This window comes from Odocoileus virginianus, chromosome 7, assembly GCF_023699985.2.
Source record: "Odocoileus virginianus isolate 20LAN1187 ecotype Illinois chromosome 7, Ovbor_1.2, whole genome shotgun sequence".
In the NCBI taxonomy this organism is placed as follows: Eukaryota; Metazoa; Chordata; class Mammalia; order Artiodactyla; family Cervidae; genus Odocoileus; species Odocoileus virginianus.
Genome location: NC_069680.1, coordinates 15,042,262 through 15,059,042, shown reverse-complemented (window position 1 = coordinate 15,059,042; position 16,781 = coordinate 15,042,262). Strand labels below are relative to the sequence as shown.

Below are 16,781 nucleotides of genomic sequence, written 5' to 3'. Positions count from 1 at the left end.
GGATTGGTGGTTGCCAAGAGCTGGCGGAGGTGGGAATGGAGGGCAGGGATGGGGAATGACTGCTAATGAGAAAAAAATTTCTTTGGTGGGGGTGTGTGTGATGAAATGTTCTAGAACTGATTCTGTACAGCGGTGTGAATATACTAGAAATCATTGAATGATATACTTAAAATGGGAGAGTTGCATCATATGGGAAATATTTTTCATAAGAATATATATATGCTGTGCTTAGTCATTTCAGTTGTGTTTGACTCTTTGTGACCCAGAGGACAGTAGCCCGCCAGGCTCCTCTGTCCATGGGGAGTCTCCAGGCAAAAATACTGGAGTGGGTTGCCATGTCCTCCTCCGATGGGATCTTCCCAACCCAGGGACTGAACCCAGGTCTCTTGCATTGCAGGTGGATTCTTTACTGACTGAGCCACCAGGGAAACCCAATATATAGAAAACAGTCTTTTTTTTTCTAAGGAGAGAAGACAAAATTTTGCTTTTCCTCCCCCCCCCCCCCCACCCCAGTCTGATATCTGCAGGAAGTTCCCTTGGGGAAGGTTTGGCTGCATGGGGCCCTCTGACTTGAGTCCATTTCCCTTGCACCTTTGCTGGTTTCTCCACTGTTGCCCTGGGCGGGGAGCCGATCCTCTGTGACAAGCCCCCTTTACAGCCCTGCTGTTGGCTCCATATGCTGAAGACTCTATTAAACTCCTGCCTCCTATGTTATCACATTGTTTCATGAGGGTGGAGGACTCACCCCTGGTGTTCCTCCAGGGATAGATGCTGAATAAATATTGTTGAGTGAATGGCTGATGGGGAGGCTGGGGGAGGGGGAGTGACTGCTAGTGGAAAGGGGTTCCTATGGGGGGTGATGAAATGCCCTAAAATCGATGCTGTGTTACTTACTAACAAAAGGGTTCTTGGGACTTCCCTGATGGTCCAGTGGTTAGGACTTTGCCTTCCAACGCAGGAGGCATGGGTTCAATCCCTCGTGGGGGAGCTAAGATCTGACATCCCTCGAGGTCGAAAAACCAAAACATACAACAGAAACAATACCGTAACAGATTCAATAAAATCTCTTAAAAACGGGTGCACATCAAAAAATAAAAACACAACAAAGCCAAAGAGGGTGCTCCTTGGGTTCCTTTAGATATTAACCTCTCATATAACAGTACTACTGAAGGGTTTGTTTACACCTCCTCAGGGCCTGTAAGAACCTCACAGTGACCTGGAAAAGAGCTGGAGGGCCGTTATTTACTCCCAGGCCTGTTAAGTGTCCAGAACCCACCCTCTCTCTATATATACCTCTGTGGCCTAAGTGAGTCCTGATAACACTGGAAGGGGAGGGTGATTGGGAAGGCTGGAGGATGGAGAAAAGCTCAAAGTCACTGCTAACAAAGGGCCCCTAAGAAATGCCTGTGAAGCATCTCCAACACATGAGGGTGAGTCACAGGGGTCTCTGCCACCTCTTTGGGTCACATGAGTTAAATATGCTCATCCCCTGCTGACCCCAGCTGCCCCCCAGGTGCAGGGAGGACTCTCTCGGGCAAGGTGGGAGCACCAGCGTGGGAAGCTGGGTGATCACGTGGGGTCCTCAGCTGCATCCCCTTGGCCGGGTGCCTCCACTGAGAGTGAGGTTCCTGAGTTGCAAGCTTCACTTCCTAGTCAGAAAGCCCCGCCAGGCAAAGTCAAGAAGACACCAGTGGCAGCATCATTAAATTATAACAAGCCCTGAAACTCACTCCTGGGTGAGTGAGAAGCCTGGGTCTGTTTGTCCTTGCGGTGGGAAGGAGGTGTGTGATTGGCCGGCTGGGCTCGGCCTAGTGGGCCTTATCTCTGGCTGGTTATTATTTGATCAAAGAGGGCTTCCTCCTCCCGTGGTGTTTCAAAACTGCATTGGGAGAGTTTGTTGCCGCCTGGGGATTTTTTTTCCCAAGGTTACTACCGAGCACCCAAAGTCCTTCCATTTCTGGCCATACAAACAAGCACCCAGAGGAGATATTCTTTCATCCCCCACCCCGACTGGAGCAGTCTTCTCCAGAGTCTCCATCGGCTTTGCTCATCAGCTGCTTGGAAATAATTCTTCAATCAGCACAGAGTCAAAGATACAGGTATTTAAACAAACAAACAAAAAAAATCGGTGGCGGGGGAAGGAGGGGATTCTGATTTCTTGGGAAATGGGGCTGAAGTGGGAGGGCTAGGGGCAGGGCTGGGGTGGAGAACTGCCCGGGAAAGGCAAAGGACGTGGAGGAAGGAAGTAGAAGGAAAGAGATGTCAGAATCTTGGAATTCTATGGAAAGGCAGAGCCAAGGCATGAGATGTTTGCACCTGGAGGGGTGTGAGTGTGATGGTTGGTGATGTGCCATTTAGGTCTGTGTGCTTCTGTCCCCATGAAATCCTTCCAGGTCTAGCTGCTCCCTTGGCCTCTTTGTCATCCTCCTCCCTGGCTCACTACTAAGAGGGTTTTGCACACTTGCTGAGAAATCCATTTGCTTCAGCTTGAAATATTGTCACATCTGAACTTCAGAGGCATTTCTTGGTGGTACTGATCCTTGGGATGTTGGCATCGGACAAGGAAGCATGGGCTGAGTTCCTTGTTTAGGAGAATTTGTTTCCCACTTTGTCTGGGATCTGTGTTTGATGTGCTTTGTCCATTCTTGTCCTCATCATAGTCCCACCTCAGTGGTGTTTTTCAAGCTTGAGATAGGCAGACACAGCTTGATGTCAAAGAACTTCCTTGCTACAGATGAAAGCAGGGCCCTTTGTGGTGTGAGCAGGGACTTAACTAACCATTCTTGGAGTGAAGATGAAAGAGAGTTGAAAGGATGGATTCTGTCTTGTTTAATTGTTAGACAGTTGTTATCTGGAGGTGGCTGAGGAGGGGGAATATGATGCAAAAAAACCCCAAAAAACAAAAAACAATTTTATTTTGGCATTAAGCGGAAAAGGAGCCTTTTATGGTAGGTGGCTCAGTGGTAATGGATCTGCCTGCAATGCAGGAGACATGGGTTCGATCCGGATATGAGATCAGGAAGACCTCCTGGAGAAGGAAATGGCAACCCACTCCAGTATTCTTGCCTGGGAAATCCCATGAACAGGGGAGCCTGGCTGGCTATAGTCCATGGGGTCACAAAGAGTTGGATATGTCTTAGCAACTAAACAGCAAATGGTAAATGGTTATTCTTAAAACTGATATCTCCCTACACATTTTAGATGAAGAAATAGCCATGCCAAGTGCATTGCCCTTCTCCTGTCTCAGTGGCTGTCTTAATCTCCAGATGTTTCCATCTGTGTTGCCTTAATTCTCAAGCGTTTGTATCCAGGTTGTCCCTGCTCTGTTAGCTGCTGTGGGAGGGTATCAGGACCTGGTTCCACAAAGCTGCCCCACAGGATGGCGGTTTTTCTTCCTGCTGACACTTGGTGGTTCCCAGGGAGTTTTCTCTACTGAGCCCGCTGGATTTCTTGAGACTCTTCAGAGTCATTGGTCTGAGAAGTTCATCAAAGTGAATCCTGCTTCTGCCTCATAATTTTCAGGGAAATGTCAAGAGGTAGAGGATAAGCCCAGTGCACAGAGTTATGATTCCTTATCCTGATCTGGCACCTGCTGTGGCAAGACCAGGCACCTACCTGGGCTTTGAGCTTTGAGCTGCTCTCTGTTCTCGAGAGACCCCTCTCCCTCCTCCCACCTCCTCTTTTCTAGCCATCTTGGGAGTCTGGTCCTACAGCATCACAGCCTGAAAAGCCTAAGCCAATGCCCACAGTTTAAGGGCACCTCCCTTGTCTGGTCATCTGGTCATTTTTGTTACAAACATAGTACAGCGTGGGGGAAGGGCCATTCAGATCCACGGCTGACGTTTGCCTTTTCCACTGACTATTGAAATTGTTTAAGCCCCTGTTTCCTCATCTGTAAAGTGGTTCGAAGACTTCTCTCGTGGGGTTACCTTGGTAATAAAGAATCTGCTTTCGTTAAGCAGCAGTGTGTGCCTACTCTGTGAGGGGCATTGGGATGCAGTGGAGAATGAGGCAGAGAACACTCCCTGCCCTCAGGGAGGTTACAGTTCAACAGGGTGGGGGATGAGAGGTGGTAAACAAACAAAGCAATCACACAAATAAATAGATCGTCCCCATCTGTGAGGAGAAAAAAGAACAAAGGACTTGATTCAGATGCGGGTGGAGAGCTAGTGAGAAAGTCCTCTTTGATGAGCCGACTGATTCCTGAGACTGAGTTGCTGCTCTCTGGTGTCCGTCCTCGACCTGCAGCAGGGTTGAGGCAGATGAAACAGGGGCCTCCTGACTCCCTGTCCAGTGCTCTTCTACCTGGTTGCCTCCGCTGCTGGAGAGAGGCAGGGCCCAAACTCAAGGAGGACAGAGGAAGAGCTGGCCAGTCTCCTAGAATCCCTTTTTTCCAGCACCCTCACATCCTACTCCGTCGCTGGCGCCCAGTATCCTCTCTCCCCTGGGATTGTTGCTATCAGCTGAAAATCCCTAACCCCTTCCCAGGGATGGCAGGGGTGGCTGGGGGTGCAGAAAACAGGTTCTCAGTGTCTTTCTCCCCCAGGTTCCTACACCTCCATCCTGGATGATTAACCCACCTGGGGCGGTCCTCTCTGCTGGTGAAATTCCAAGCACGGACAGGCTGGGAGGAGAGTGGGTGGGGGCGCGAGTACCTCGGGGTGGGCACATCATCTTCTCTGGCTGCCCCCCTTCCCCACCCGCCCAGCCTCCCAGGAGCACCATGTTCCTTTCCCACTGCACACAGTGTCCTTGTGGGCCCTCTGGCCGGGGCTTCACGGACAGCTCTTGTAAGGAGCTGGTTAGCATTTTTTCCAGACAAAGGCAGAAGTTCCGGGAGGTGACAGGAAGCCTGAGCCTGCAGAGAGTGATGAAAGGAAATGGTCAGTCTCAAGTTCCTGAAAGCACGGTGTCAGCATCTTCAATTCTTTTTCACCTTCCCACTGGGGACCCTGTGCCCATGATCTTCAGAAACAAGTCAATTCTCCCTCCATCCCCTCTTCCTTAGCCGGGGCTTCATTCTTTTGCCTTCAGTTGTCTGCTAGCCAACTCCCACCTGTTGCTCAGTGGTCACAAGGCTTAGTAGGACCTCCCAGGGCCATCAGTGTTTTCGCCAGTGATGGCTGAAGGGAGCAGGCATGGCAGTAGGGAGCAGGCAGTAGTTAGCAGGCAGGAGGATTGATATCTTAAGGCATGTAACTGAATTCACCAGGATTCAGGACTTCAGACCCTGTTTGGTGGGAGAGTCACAGAAGACTGGATGTTGAGAAAGGAGAAGAGATGCTATGCCGTAAATAATACACTAGACAAAGACCATTTCCAGCAAGACTTTAAATAGTGAGTGGTACCCTGAGGTCAATTCTCCCCAACAGGTCAAAAGCGGAAAATGGCAGGATGTTTGCAATGGGAAACTCACCATCACCATTCAGTTCCCAGAACCAACGCCTTCACTGATCCCATCAACGTGGAACCTAGTTCTTCAGCCTCTAGGCTGCGTTTCAGATGTTTAACGGGGCTCCTGGTTGTTGCACTGAGTCAGCTAATGAAAGCGCTTAATCATCATTCCTGGGCTCCTGTGTTGTCTCCCCACCCTATCCTCCCCTTCTCTCAGCACATTTGCTGCATGAGTTTTGCATCTGGCTTCCATCCAGTGGACGGTGGGGCTGGCAGGAAGTTCAGCTGAAGTTGGCTCTGTCTATTGGGCTTCAGCGTCCTGCCAGAACTCAGGTTGACTAAAAAAATCAAACAAAACACCCAAAATGAATCTTGAAAGAAAGCAACATCCACTTTCCTGTGGGCTGGACTTTCTCTGCAGGGAAGGGGAGCTTGTTGTGGAGCTTAACCCTGGGAGCTCCTGGTAACAGCGTCAATGATGTTTTTCTTTGAGTCAATTCCAGAATGTGACTATGAGGAACAAGGGTCTGGGAAAAGTGAAAACCTTGAAATGAGAACCCTTCTCAGACTTGGCAGTGGGGAAACAGGAGGATCGAGCAGCAAGTGGGCAGGAGGCTGGCTGCTCCCACTTGTAGTCCTGCTGCTGCCCAAACAGCTTCAGAGACCAAGGATCAGACCTGAGCCATCGCTCAGGGGTCCCCTGGCACCTGACCCCCATCAAGCTCCTCTTGGGCACATTTTAATTATTTTGTGGGCTGATACTCAGGATGAGTCTGCCAGGTAGGATGGAGGTGGAACCCCTTTCACTCCACCAGGTAGAAACTGCATGCATGATTAGATAATAGAAAATGTGCCCTCCAGATCCTCAGATCATGTGGGTCTTGAAGCAGCACTGTGTGTCCCTTGTGCTTTGCCATTGCTCCTTCCAGGGCCCCCTTGCCACACGACCACATCTCATTAGCCCTGGGACTCGGGGCAACAAGGCACAGACGCTGCTCTCAAGGAGCTCAAAGCCCAGTGGAAGAGACGGGTAATTAAGCAAGCAACGTGCTGTGACAGTACAATGCGCTGAGGGCCTCCAGAGAGCAGAGCAGCTTATTCTCAGGGGAACTGCTGTCCCCGCGTTTTCACCCCCTCACTCCTTCCTACCCTTGCCCTGGAGTGTCTTCTCTAAGCTGAGTCTCAAGCCTAATTCTTCACACGGCTCCAGTGGCTGCTCACAATACCCAGACTCCAGACTGCAGATGGGTGCTGGTCTATGAGGTTTTTCTAGTCTATGATGACATAAGACCTAGGACAAAGTAGCAGCTCTTTAAGATGGCCGTGGATATTCAGTTTGAGAAACTTCCCATTGTTCTGAGAAGCTGTCGGTCCTGCTTGTTGGACTGTTAAAACTTTTTTTCTTTTATTACATGATGATGTTTGTAGATTGTCCATTTCTGCTGAGTTGAATTTGAATATTTTGACTGGGCTGAATAAAAAAGCGATAGTTCAAGGTTTGGGAATCATTGCCCAAGAAGCTGCTCATCACTGAAATTAACACTTATGTCCAAACCCAAGCAGGAGCCCCTGGGCCGTCTGTCTTAGTATCTGATTTTCTAGTCTGCAGCAGAGTGGGAGAGCCGCTGTATTCAAATTCCACTCACTTCCCCAAGACACTTAGCTGCCTGTGGCAGCCCAGTCCTTAAATAGACTCTACTGTTTTCTTGGCGGCCCAGGCTTCTGTATGTTTAATGCCTTGAATATCCAATTTCTGGGTCAAACTCATGAAAATCTAAAAGGGAATTATCCGTCTCAGAAAGCACTTGCGATGGAAATAAAAGCCATTAGTACTCACTGTTATCAGGATGTTTAATTTTTCATTAAAATTTCAAGATAAAAGTTGATCTTGCAGAATTGTGTTAATTGAGATCCCCATCTTCCACTGAGATGCAGCTTAGAGACTTACTGGAAAAGATGCTGGTACTCTAGCTCAAAGTTGCCTTTTGAGGGGGCCCTCTGCCTACCTTCTTAGGTTAGGGGACCTTGGGGTTCAAGCATCTGCTCTGTTAGATGAAGTCCCATATTGCATTTGGTTACCTGCCATTCCAGGTATTATCTAGGGCATTGAAAATCCGCACCCCCCTCCGCCCCCGAGGCTTGATGGATAGAAGAGAATTTCCACTAGGCAAACCAAATCCCAGTAATATTATACAAGTGGTAAAGTCCAAATTCTTGGGGTAAAGTTGAATGTTTGTGTTAAAAGGTGTTTAAAATGAGTGACTCATACAAGTTTTAGCTGGTTTGCTTTAAGAAGGGCTTTGTTTGACCTGTTTTGCAATGCGGGCTTTGCTCTGTGCTGGCAACTGCAAAGGAGACCCTATCATTTGGACTTAATGCTTCTTGGGGTCAAGGATATAACTTCTGTGTGTTTCTGGTGGAGACCTTCTTCTCCTTCTGCCCATCTCTCCCCTGGGTCCCAGCATGTCTCTTGACACACAAGTGGTCTAAAAATTGTTGATGGTGACAATGACAATGCAAATGACTAGTATGTTTTAGAGAGACTCGGTTTCTGCCAATTTCTACTTGACCTAATATGACCACTTAATCATTAATATTTTTAACTTGCCTATTTAATTATTAAAAGAAAAAAATTTTTTTGACTTGATGATTGTGTTTGTTTTGCAACCCTCAGGAAAGGAAGGAGTGGGAGGATGAAGCTGGTGGGCAGTAAAGGCTTCCAGGTGAATACTCTGTGTTCTGAGTTCTGGTCTCCTAGTTCCAGAACCTCCCTTGCTGCTTATTCAGGGGATGATCCAGACTGAAGAGCTGTGGTCCTTTTGAACTGGTGTGATTATGTTTGGTTTACCTAGGCCATTATGCCAACATGACCTTTCCTTCCCACTGAACCGGTCTCTCTTACCACAGGCAGCCTTCTGGCTGGTTAGCCTTGAGGTCTGGCAAGAAACAATTGTAGAAGGCTCCAGGGGATGTCATCAACCAGCCATATGATTGATGTGTGGCCCTGGATAAGTCTCTTCATCTTTCTGGGTCATGGTTTCCTAGTGAATCACGTTTGGTTGGATTAGAATGTCTCAACCTTGGCACTATTGACTTTAGGGGTCATAATTTTTTTGTGGACCCGTCCTGTGCATTGCAGGATGCTAGCAGCATCCTAGTCACTGGATACCAGTAGTACACCTCCACTCTTCTGTGATAACAAGAAGTATCTCCAGATATTTCCAAATATCCCCAGTGGGGAACTATTGGATCAGATGACATCTAAGTTTGAGAAACCGCATTAGGAGTTGCTAATTCATCCTATTTTATTGAGATTGTATGTTCTGCACTGTATTAGTTTTTACAGCCTAAATATACTGGTATTCTAGTGCCATCTGCTTCATGAAAATCTGAATTAGAGTAGGAAGGTGTCTACACAGGCACTGAGGTAAAGTTTGAAAAAAAAAGAGCTAGAAGTCCTCTTTGGGTTTTTGTTTTTTTTTTTTAGTTTTTATTGAAACAATGTTCTTTTTTAAAAATGTATTTATTTTTTAAGTGAAAGATAATTGCTTTATAGAATTTTGCTGGTTTCTGCCAAACATCAACATGAATCAGCCATAGATATACATACGTCCCTTCCCTCTTGAACACCCCTCCCAGCTCCCTCCCATCCCAACCCTCTATGTTGTTCTAGAGCCCCTGTTTGTTGTTCTAGAGCCCCTGTTTGAGTTCCCTGAGTCATACAAATTCGCATTGTCTATCTTGCTAGCCTCATCTGTCAAATAGAAACTATTCATTGTTGCCAAGACCTAATGCTTAGTGTATATAAAAGCACCTAGATGGTATAGATATTCAATAATTAAAATCATTCCTCTTTTCTCTCCTCCACCCCAAGAGTCAGCTCTGCACAAACCAGTAACTTTGCCAGCCTTGCTCTTCTGTTTCTGGGAATCTACCTTTATCCTACCATGTGCCTGCAACATCCTCCCTGTCAAGTCAACATGGATACGTCATTTCAAAAAATAAATTTTAACAGTTTGTTTCAAGGAGTGCTTGTATCACTAGACTGTTGACTTGGTCCATCCATATAGGGACTGCCTCTCCTTAGCAGAGAGAAAAGATTCTCCAATAACCAAAGATTTGTAGATGCCATTGTTTGCTGTCGGTTTAGCACAAAAATGACTCTAAGGCATTGAGGATGACAGCACTTTGTGGGTTATCAGGACTCCTGGGGCCTGGATAAAGTCATGGGTTTTATCACGTTTCCTGGGTTTTAAGCATCTCAAGGGCAAAGACCATGCACTGAACATCCCTGGCAGGTCCAACACTATCTCCTCCAAGAAAAACACCCTGGTATTTTATAGCCTAAATCAGTGAGAGAAATTGTGGTGCAGTAATAAAAAGTTAAGTAAGAGAGTTTGAATCTGCATTTTTCCTCTCCATTTAGACCCTGACCAGGGGCTCCAAGGCTCATGAAGACAGTGCAGTTCTCAAAGAAAAAAGGTTCAGGCTCAAATTCCAACTCTGCCAAATACTCTCCAGTTGACCTTGGGCAATTTATGTTACCTTCCTGAACCTGAGCTGTCATACAGGTGAGTCTGCAATCAGAAGGGTTCCTCCTCATAGGGATGTTGTGAGAATTAAATATGAGAACATATGGAAAGCATATGGCACAATTCTGGTAAATACCAAGTATTCAATAGAAATCAATTTTTATAATAGTAGAAAGGATCTTAAATATGAATATTAATAACAATACCTATAGTAGATGTTAAACAGACAAAAAGATGGATGAAAAGGTATAAAATTGACTTGCTATGTTACTGATAAGAAAATAGGCTCAGAAAAAAAAGAGAGTGGGAAGAGGTACCCAGGACATCTTTGCTTGTTAATGCAGATCTTGCATCTCTAGATTCCCCTTCAGACGCTGGTTCTACCATGCTGGAGGTGCCTTTCTGTGTTAGAAGAAAAAAAAGTATCAACAACATTTGTTCAAGATGGCAAGGCAGGCTTCATTCAAGACCACTGTGATAAATATAGAGACTGCTGTAATGGGATTTTGCAGTAGGAGAGAGAGACTGGGCTTAATTCCAAGTTCAGCCTGAGCAAGTAGGGATTTATAGCTAAGGAGCAGGTTTGGGGTCAGTGGGTAGAAAATTGCCAAGAGGAAACATCATGGATGAGGGGGATTCTGGGCGGACTGACCTAATAGGATTCTTTGCTGAAAGTCTAAGGTGTTGGATAGCACCTGGGGGGATGGCAGAGGATAAGGAACCTAATCAGAGGTCAAAGGTGGGGATTCTGGTTAAACTTACTCAGCAGCATTCTTATGAGAATTGGATTTTATAAGAAAGCATACATGCAGGCCTCGGAGAAGAGAAGGTTCAGGGTCCTGACTAAGGTTTGAATCTTTGTCATTCTTCAAACATTTAAAGCCCATGTTTAGAAAATTGCATACAGACTGAGGAAAATTCACCTGTTGGTCTAAGATAAGAATCATATGTTAAAAAAAAGAAAAAGAATCACATGTTGTTTCCAGAGGGATTCTTTCTTCAGGGTAAGAGAGAAATGAGTATTTTATCCACCATGTTTCTGATGCCTTAGGGCTGCCCGAGAGGAAAACTGTGCAGTGAGGAGGCTTTGTCCTCCACGGCTCCAGTCCATACCAGCCTTTGCCCACGCACCAGCTAAGCACTACAGAAAGCACCTTTGTTCCTGCCTCCCATCTTCCCAAAGTTCAGCTCTCACCTTTCAACCCAGGCTCAAGGTTCTGGTGAGTTGACCTTTTGCTTTCATGCTGATATTCAGTCTCGAGAGCCACTCTGATTAAACATCTGGGCACCCAGTATGTTCACCTCCTCAATGAGGCTTCAAGAGGTGTCTCTGGGTTGGCTCCGACCTGTGATTCAGGTCTTTCACCTCTTGCTAGTGAACTCAGATATTTGCTTGGGAAGAAGAGACTGAAGTTTTCAGGCTCAATGGTGGAGAGAGGAACAGTTTTAGCAATCAGGGTGCCTTGGCTTACTCTGTCCTTCAATCTCGCCTACTTTGGGACTGCTGGGATGGAGGGTATGTGGGTCTGTTCGCATGTTGGCAGGTGAGATCACCTGTCATTACAACATGAACGGGACCGCGGTTCAAACAACATAACTTGCTGTTGTTCAGTTGCTCAGTCATGTCTGACTCTGCGACCGCACGGACTGCAGCACGCCAGGCTTCCCTGTCCACACCAAACTCTCCAGTTATCCTCAGTGATGGTTATAATTCAGCTGAGAAGTTGAATCAGTAGAGTAGTAGAGTCACAACTCCCACCAGAATTTCATTGTCTATTTTGCCTTTTTAAACTTAGTTAATCCACTTTCTGTCTTTCTTATTTGACGAGCACACATTGTGATGTCTTTATTTAACTCCCCTCCTCCTCATGTGTTTAATCCCCTTCTAGGAAAGCATAGCTAGAATTATGACGTAAAGGAGGGATCTGTAAATCATAGGCCAAACCCTTCCCCCACTTGTAAACAGAGTTGTGTTGGCACGCTGCCACATCCCCTTGTTTATGTCTGTCATGGTTATTTTCTACAACAGAGTCCAGTAGTTGTGATAGAGACCCTGCAAAGCCTTAAATATTTATGATCTGACCCTTTACAGGAAAAAAAAAAAAGGCTACTGATTCCTAATTTAGAGAGTCTGCGTTGGAGTTAAATACACCTTGGTTCAAATCAGGTCTTAGTTACTCACTCGCTTTGACATTGGAAAAGCCTCATCACCTCTCTGATACCTAATCTGTACCATGGGGATAAGAGAGACTCACCTTAGAGAGCAGCTGTGAGAATTCAGTGAGATGGTATTTATAAAAAGTTGCAGCTCTGTGCCTGGCACAGAGAAAAAGCTCAATAAATGTAGCTATTATGATGATCATTCATTCCTTTAGCCAACAAGTACATGTCTAGTGCCTTCCCTGCACTAAGCCTCGGGTGCTGCAGCTGTGACCAAGGCATAGATGATCCCCATACTCATGGAGCTTACATTCTAATGGAGAAGACAGACAATATGAAGAAAACAAATCAAGAGGTTATTTCCAGCTAGTGACGAGTGCTATAAATAAAACAGGTGACAGGGCAGGGGACAGAGTCAGCTCAGTTGCTACCTGAGCTGAGACTTAAACATAAGAATGAGTCAGCCATGCAGCTATCTAGAGAAGGAATGTTCCTGGCCGAAACAATAAATACAGAAGCCCTGAGCCAGGGGTGAGCTTGGGAGGGTCCAAGAACAAAGTGATGGCCTTGGGGACGGGGGCACAGTGAGCAGGGGGTGGTGATGGTAGAAGACAAAGGAGCAGAGGTCAGCACAGGTAAGAATATGTCATTGCTTGGAGACCCTGGGAAGATGGCTTTTAGAGGCATGGATGCAATCTAAGATGGTAATGGGGCAGAAATGTAACCGAGTCCTTGGCCTTGTTCTGTGATCTTTGTTGTAAATATATTATTCTTCCTTTTGGGTTTCTGGCATTCATTACTGTTAGAAACAGGAGACGAGTAGGGGCCCTCGTGAGCTGGAGTCAGAGTGGCAAACCCATCTCACCACCCCGGCTGGGCACACCCACCTCACTTGGGCTTTTCTCCTTACAGTACCCTTGACTCACCCCAGAGGTCTTCTGGCCGATGCTATTACCCCTTCCAAATCATTCTTTATCAGGAGACTTGAATGCTTCTCCAGGTGGAGCACTTAAGGTAAAAAACACTTAATGTAATTTTAAAACCCCCTAACAAATTTCCCACAACTTAAGACAACCAGATAATCATTTGGTCCCTAGGGTCACTCAAAATTCACAGCTCAGTTCCCATAATTAGCGTTTCTTTTGTGTCTGAGCCAAGGAACAGGGGTGAAGAGCCCCAGTGATAATATTTTACCTGTTTGAGGTTGAAAAGAAAGCTGTGATACAATCAGATAAACTGCCTTGAGTTGCCAATAATAACAGTCACACAGTATTTGCCAGTTCAAAGCCCTGCTGCATGTGTGGCTCACTTAAAGTTGGAAGTGTGCATTTAGTTTATCAACCTTGATTCACTTGGGGTGACTCCTCCTCCCTCTCGTGTTCTCTTCTTCATTCTCCTCCTCCTCCATCATCTTTATCCTCATCAAAACCCTTTATTTATTGGCCCCCTTTCCCCCTGGCTAACAGTAATTAATACTTCCTTTACAATGTGCAAGTATGTGTTTCTGTCTTATTTTGTTTCAGACATTGTTAAAAGAGCAAGATATGAAGGTGGCTGTCTTCCAAGCCATGCTTTCAAACACTGATTCTTAAAATCTGGGGTCCATGAATGATCATGGATGGGGGTCATGAGCCCCCTGAAATGTAATAGAAACTTTTCACATATACATTTTTTTAAAAGGAGAAAGTCTAGAGTTTCATTAGACTCTCAAAGTGTTCCCTAATTCTAAGAAGTTATGAACTACTGCTATAAAGACTTTACTGATTCAATCTGCAGTGTGAGTTTCAAAGGAAAATTTCAGAACTTTTCTAAGTGGAAAAGGAAAATTTGTAGAGTTGGAGCTGGGGAAGCTGGTGATTCTCAAAAATCACATTTATCAAGCCTGTTCTGTGAAAGCAAGTGGGATTGATATTGGATCAAGTGCAACCTTCCTTCTAGAGGACCTGCACATTTTCCTGGAAATTATTATGACTGCAAACATTATATAGTTCTCATAGACATCATCCTACAGCCTTATGGATTTTAACTCTTATTCTGCAGAGTAACTCTATAAAGTCTGTACAGTTATTAGTTTCATTTTACAGATGAGGGAAATGGAGCAAGCACAGATTAAAACCATACATTAAGTTTTATATTCAGCATCCCAAGACCCTTCATTGTTCTGGATAATATAGTTTGTCCAGCTTTAATTAATAGCTCAGAATAATTCTAATTTTGGATGTGTCCAAATAGTGGCCATGTTGTAACCATGAAGCCCAGGACTCATTAATGACAGGATTTTTAAAGGTGGCAGCTCTGGTTTCATAAATAAAAACAGATTGCAGGTCACGTGCAAAGGCGAGCCAGCTGACTACTCTACTTAATTTGAATTTAGCTGAATCACTATGGTTTATAAAGTGTGGTGACTGACCAAGTAGATAATTTTATTATTGTAGCTATTATTATCACTAAGAAATTTCTGCCGTGTACATAAGGTGTACTATTGCCCTGCAGAGCTTAAAGATAGCTAAACCTTATCTTTGGGAGGCTAAAGTTCTTTCATTCCAGGAGTTAATTAGTGGATGGGACTTTAGATATAATTCACCCTTTGCCTAGACTATATTTATTCAAAAATTAATGAGCAGGTGACTTAGAAATTTAGGTGGCCTGTTCTTTAAGAAAATCACTTATAAATAATCTGTAGGAAAACCAACATTGTGGATATTAAGGTCTGTTTAATCCCACCTGTAGCCTCTAGTGACTACTAAGAATTCTACAATTCATGTATGTGGGCTAAATTTACATACAGACGTAAGATAGGAACACAGGGCTAGAACAGAGACCCTCTGGGAAAAAAAACATTTAATATAGTTTCATAAAGGGGGAAATGTTTTGCCATCTTCTAAGCAAAATTGAATATGCAACAGGAAGTCATCTTAACTGAGTGAAGGGTCAGACTTAATCCCACACCAAGCCAGCAGAATGACAAAGTGGACCTAGGAGACAGGATTTCAACCCATGACCCTCAATTATGGAAAGCCTCTTGTTTAATACCTTACTTCATGTTGAAGGTCATCCTTGTAACCAATTTCAAATATTTTATGGAGTAATATGATGATGACCAGCAGAAAATATTTGGTTAAAGCCACAGTCAATTGCATTATGCTTATTGGGGTTTCACTTTATGTCAGGTAATTTAGATCACTGGAAACTGGGTTGATAACACTCTTTACTTTAGACAGATTTTTTTTTTGAGAAAACTGTAAGTTAAAAGAGAAAAAAAATTTCATGAAGAGGACAAGGAGAAACAAAACTCTCTGCATTTATTCTTTTTTTCTAATGAGTTCAAAGTCAGCTAGAAACTTATTAAGTCTAATTAGAGGAAAGCTCAATTGTAGTTCAACTAAGGCTCATTTTTAGAACACTTTTGAATAAATTTACTTTCATTACTTTTGGGGACATAGATGTTCTAATATTTTCTTTTGGGAAAGTTATTCTCCTGGGTATTTTCCTTTTTGACAAAGACTGATTCTAGGAGAAGAAAAATAAAAATAAGTCTGTCTCCAGCCACGTCTAGCATTCCCTTTCAAGTGTTTTCCAATCCCTTCCTTCAAGTGTATTGGGCACTCGCGCGCTTCGCCTTGCTCTTAGCTGTGGCATCCTCATCCATGGTGGACCACCTCCCACTGTGTTGCTGGTTACCCCTGAGGAGCTGGGCCTTTGTTCCCCCTTGCATTATGTTGTTCCCACTACTATGGCTCAGGAAGTGGGTGTAGGAGAGGAATGGGAAATCTGCTTCCTACCTTCCTGTCAGACTTGGGTATATGCCTTCCCCAAGACACGTGAGTCCTAAGCCCCCAAAACTCTAGGTTCGTATATCTCTCCTGGAATACTTCTGTCCCTGGAGCTATCTGTGTCCAGGACTCTTTACCATTGTAATAGCCATTCACACCCTCTTTCTTAATTGTTGATTAATTGTGTCTTGTATTTAGACATTTAATTAATAGATCTTAAGCATCTGTTTTGTACAAGGCACTATTAGGTGCTAGGGATAAAAAGGAAGGGGATGGGAGATGTTAAGATAGACATTTAAGAGGGAGAGATGATGGATAATTATATGTGGCTAATTCTACAATTAATTAATATTCATTAAAACTGTGATAAGTTCCCCGGAGAAGAAGTGTATGGCAGGGGACCTGCCTTAGTCTGAGGGTTAAAAAGTTTTTCACGAGGAGGTGAGATTTGAACTATGTTATATGAAGGATGAGTGGGAGGAAAAAGAGGGCTGTGGGGGAGACCACTGCTGGCAGAGAAGGTAGTTTGTGCAAAGGGAGGGCTGAGTCCCTTTTTCTTAGGAAATGAAAGAAAGTCATGGAGACTGAAGTCAGAGAAAAAGAGGGCAAGTGGGAGCAGATGAGGGTGGTGAGATTAACAAGGGTGGAATGTGCCAGGCACTGGCAGTTCTAAAGGAATAGTTGAAAAGATTTTCATCAGTTGGAGTGGGGATCAGGCAGAGAAATGGAGGTGTTTGACACTGTCTGTGTTGTACTTTCAAATGTTCATCCTGGTTGACATGTGGCATGTTCGGGAGGGTGATGGGTAGAAAGCAGACATGAGGTGTCCTAGTAGTTAGCTGTTATGCTTCCAGGGAAGGTGGTGAGGTCCTCAAATAACACAGTTCAGGTAGAGAGGAAAATAAAAGGAGATGAGTTTGAA

The 16,781-nt window shown here is 44.8% G+C and overlaps 1 protein-coding gene across 2 annotated transcripts in view; it reads left to right on the top strand.

The window, feature by feature from the left end:
- The first annotated feature begins 1,705 nt into the window (after positions 1-1,705).
- GPAM (glycerol-3-phosphate acyltransferase, mitochondrial) overlaps positions 1,706-16,781 on the top strand; it is a 67,149-nt gene continuing 52,073 nt past the window's right edge. Inside the window, exons 1-4 of one of the 2 annotated variants that reach the window (XM_070470158.1) lie at positions 1,706-2,099; positions 9,821-9,965; positions 10,978-11,146; positions 12,999-13,100. The gene's annotated coding sequence lies outside the window, so the exon portion shown is untranslated. The remainder of the gene's footprint in view (positions 2,100-9,820; positions 9,966-10,977; positions 11,147-12,998; positions 13,101-16,781) is intronic. The other variant, XM_020888207.2, reaches the window with a different exon arrangement.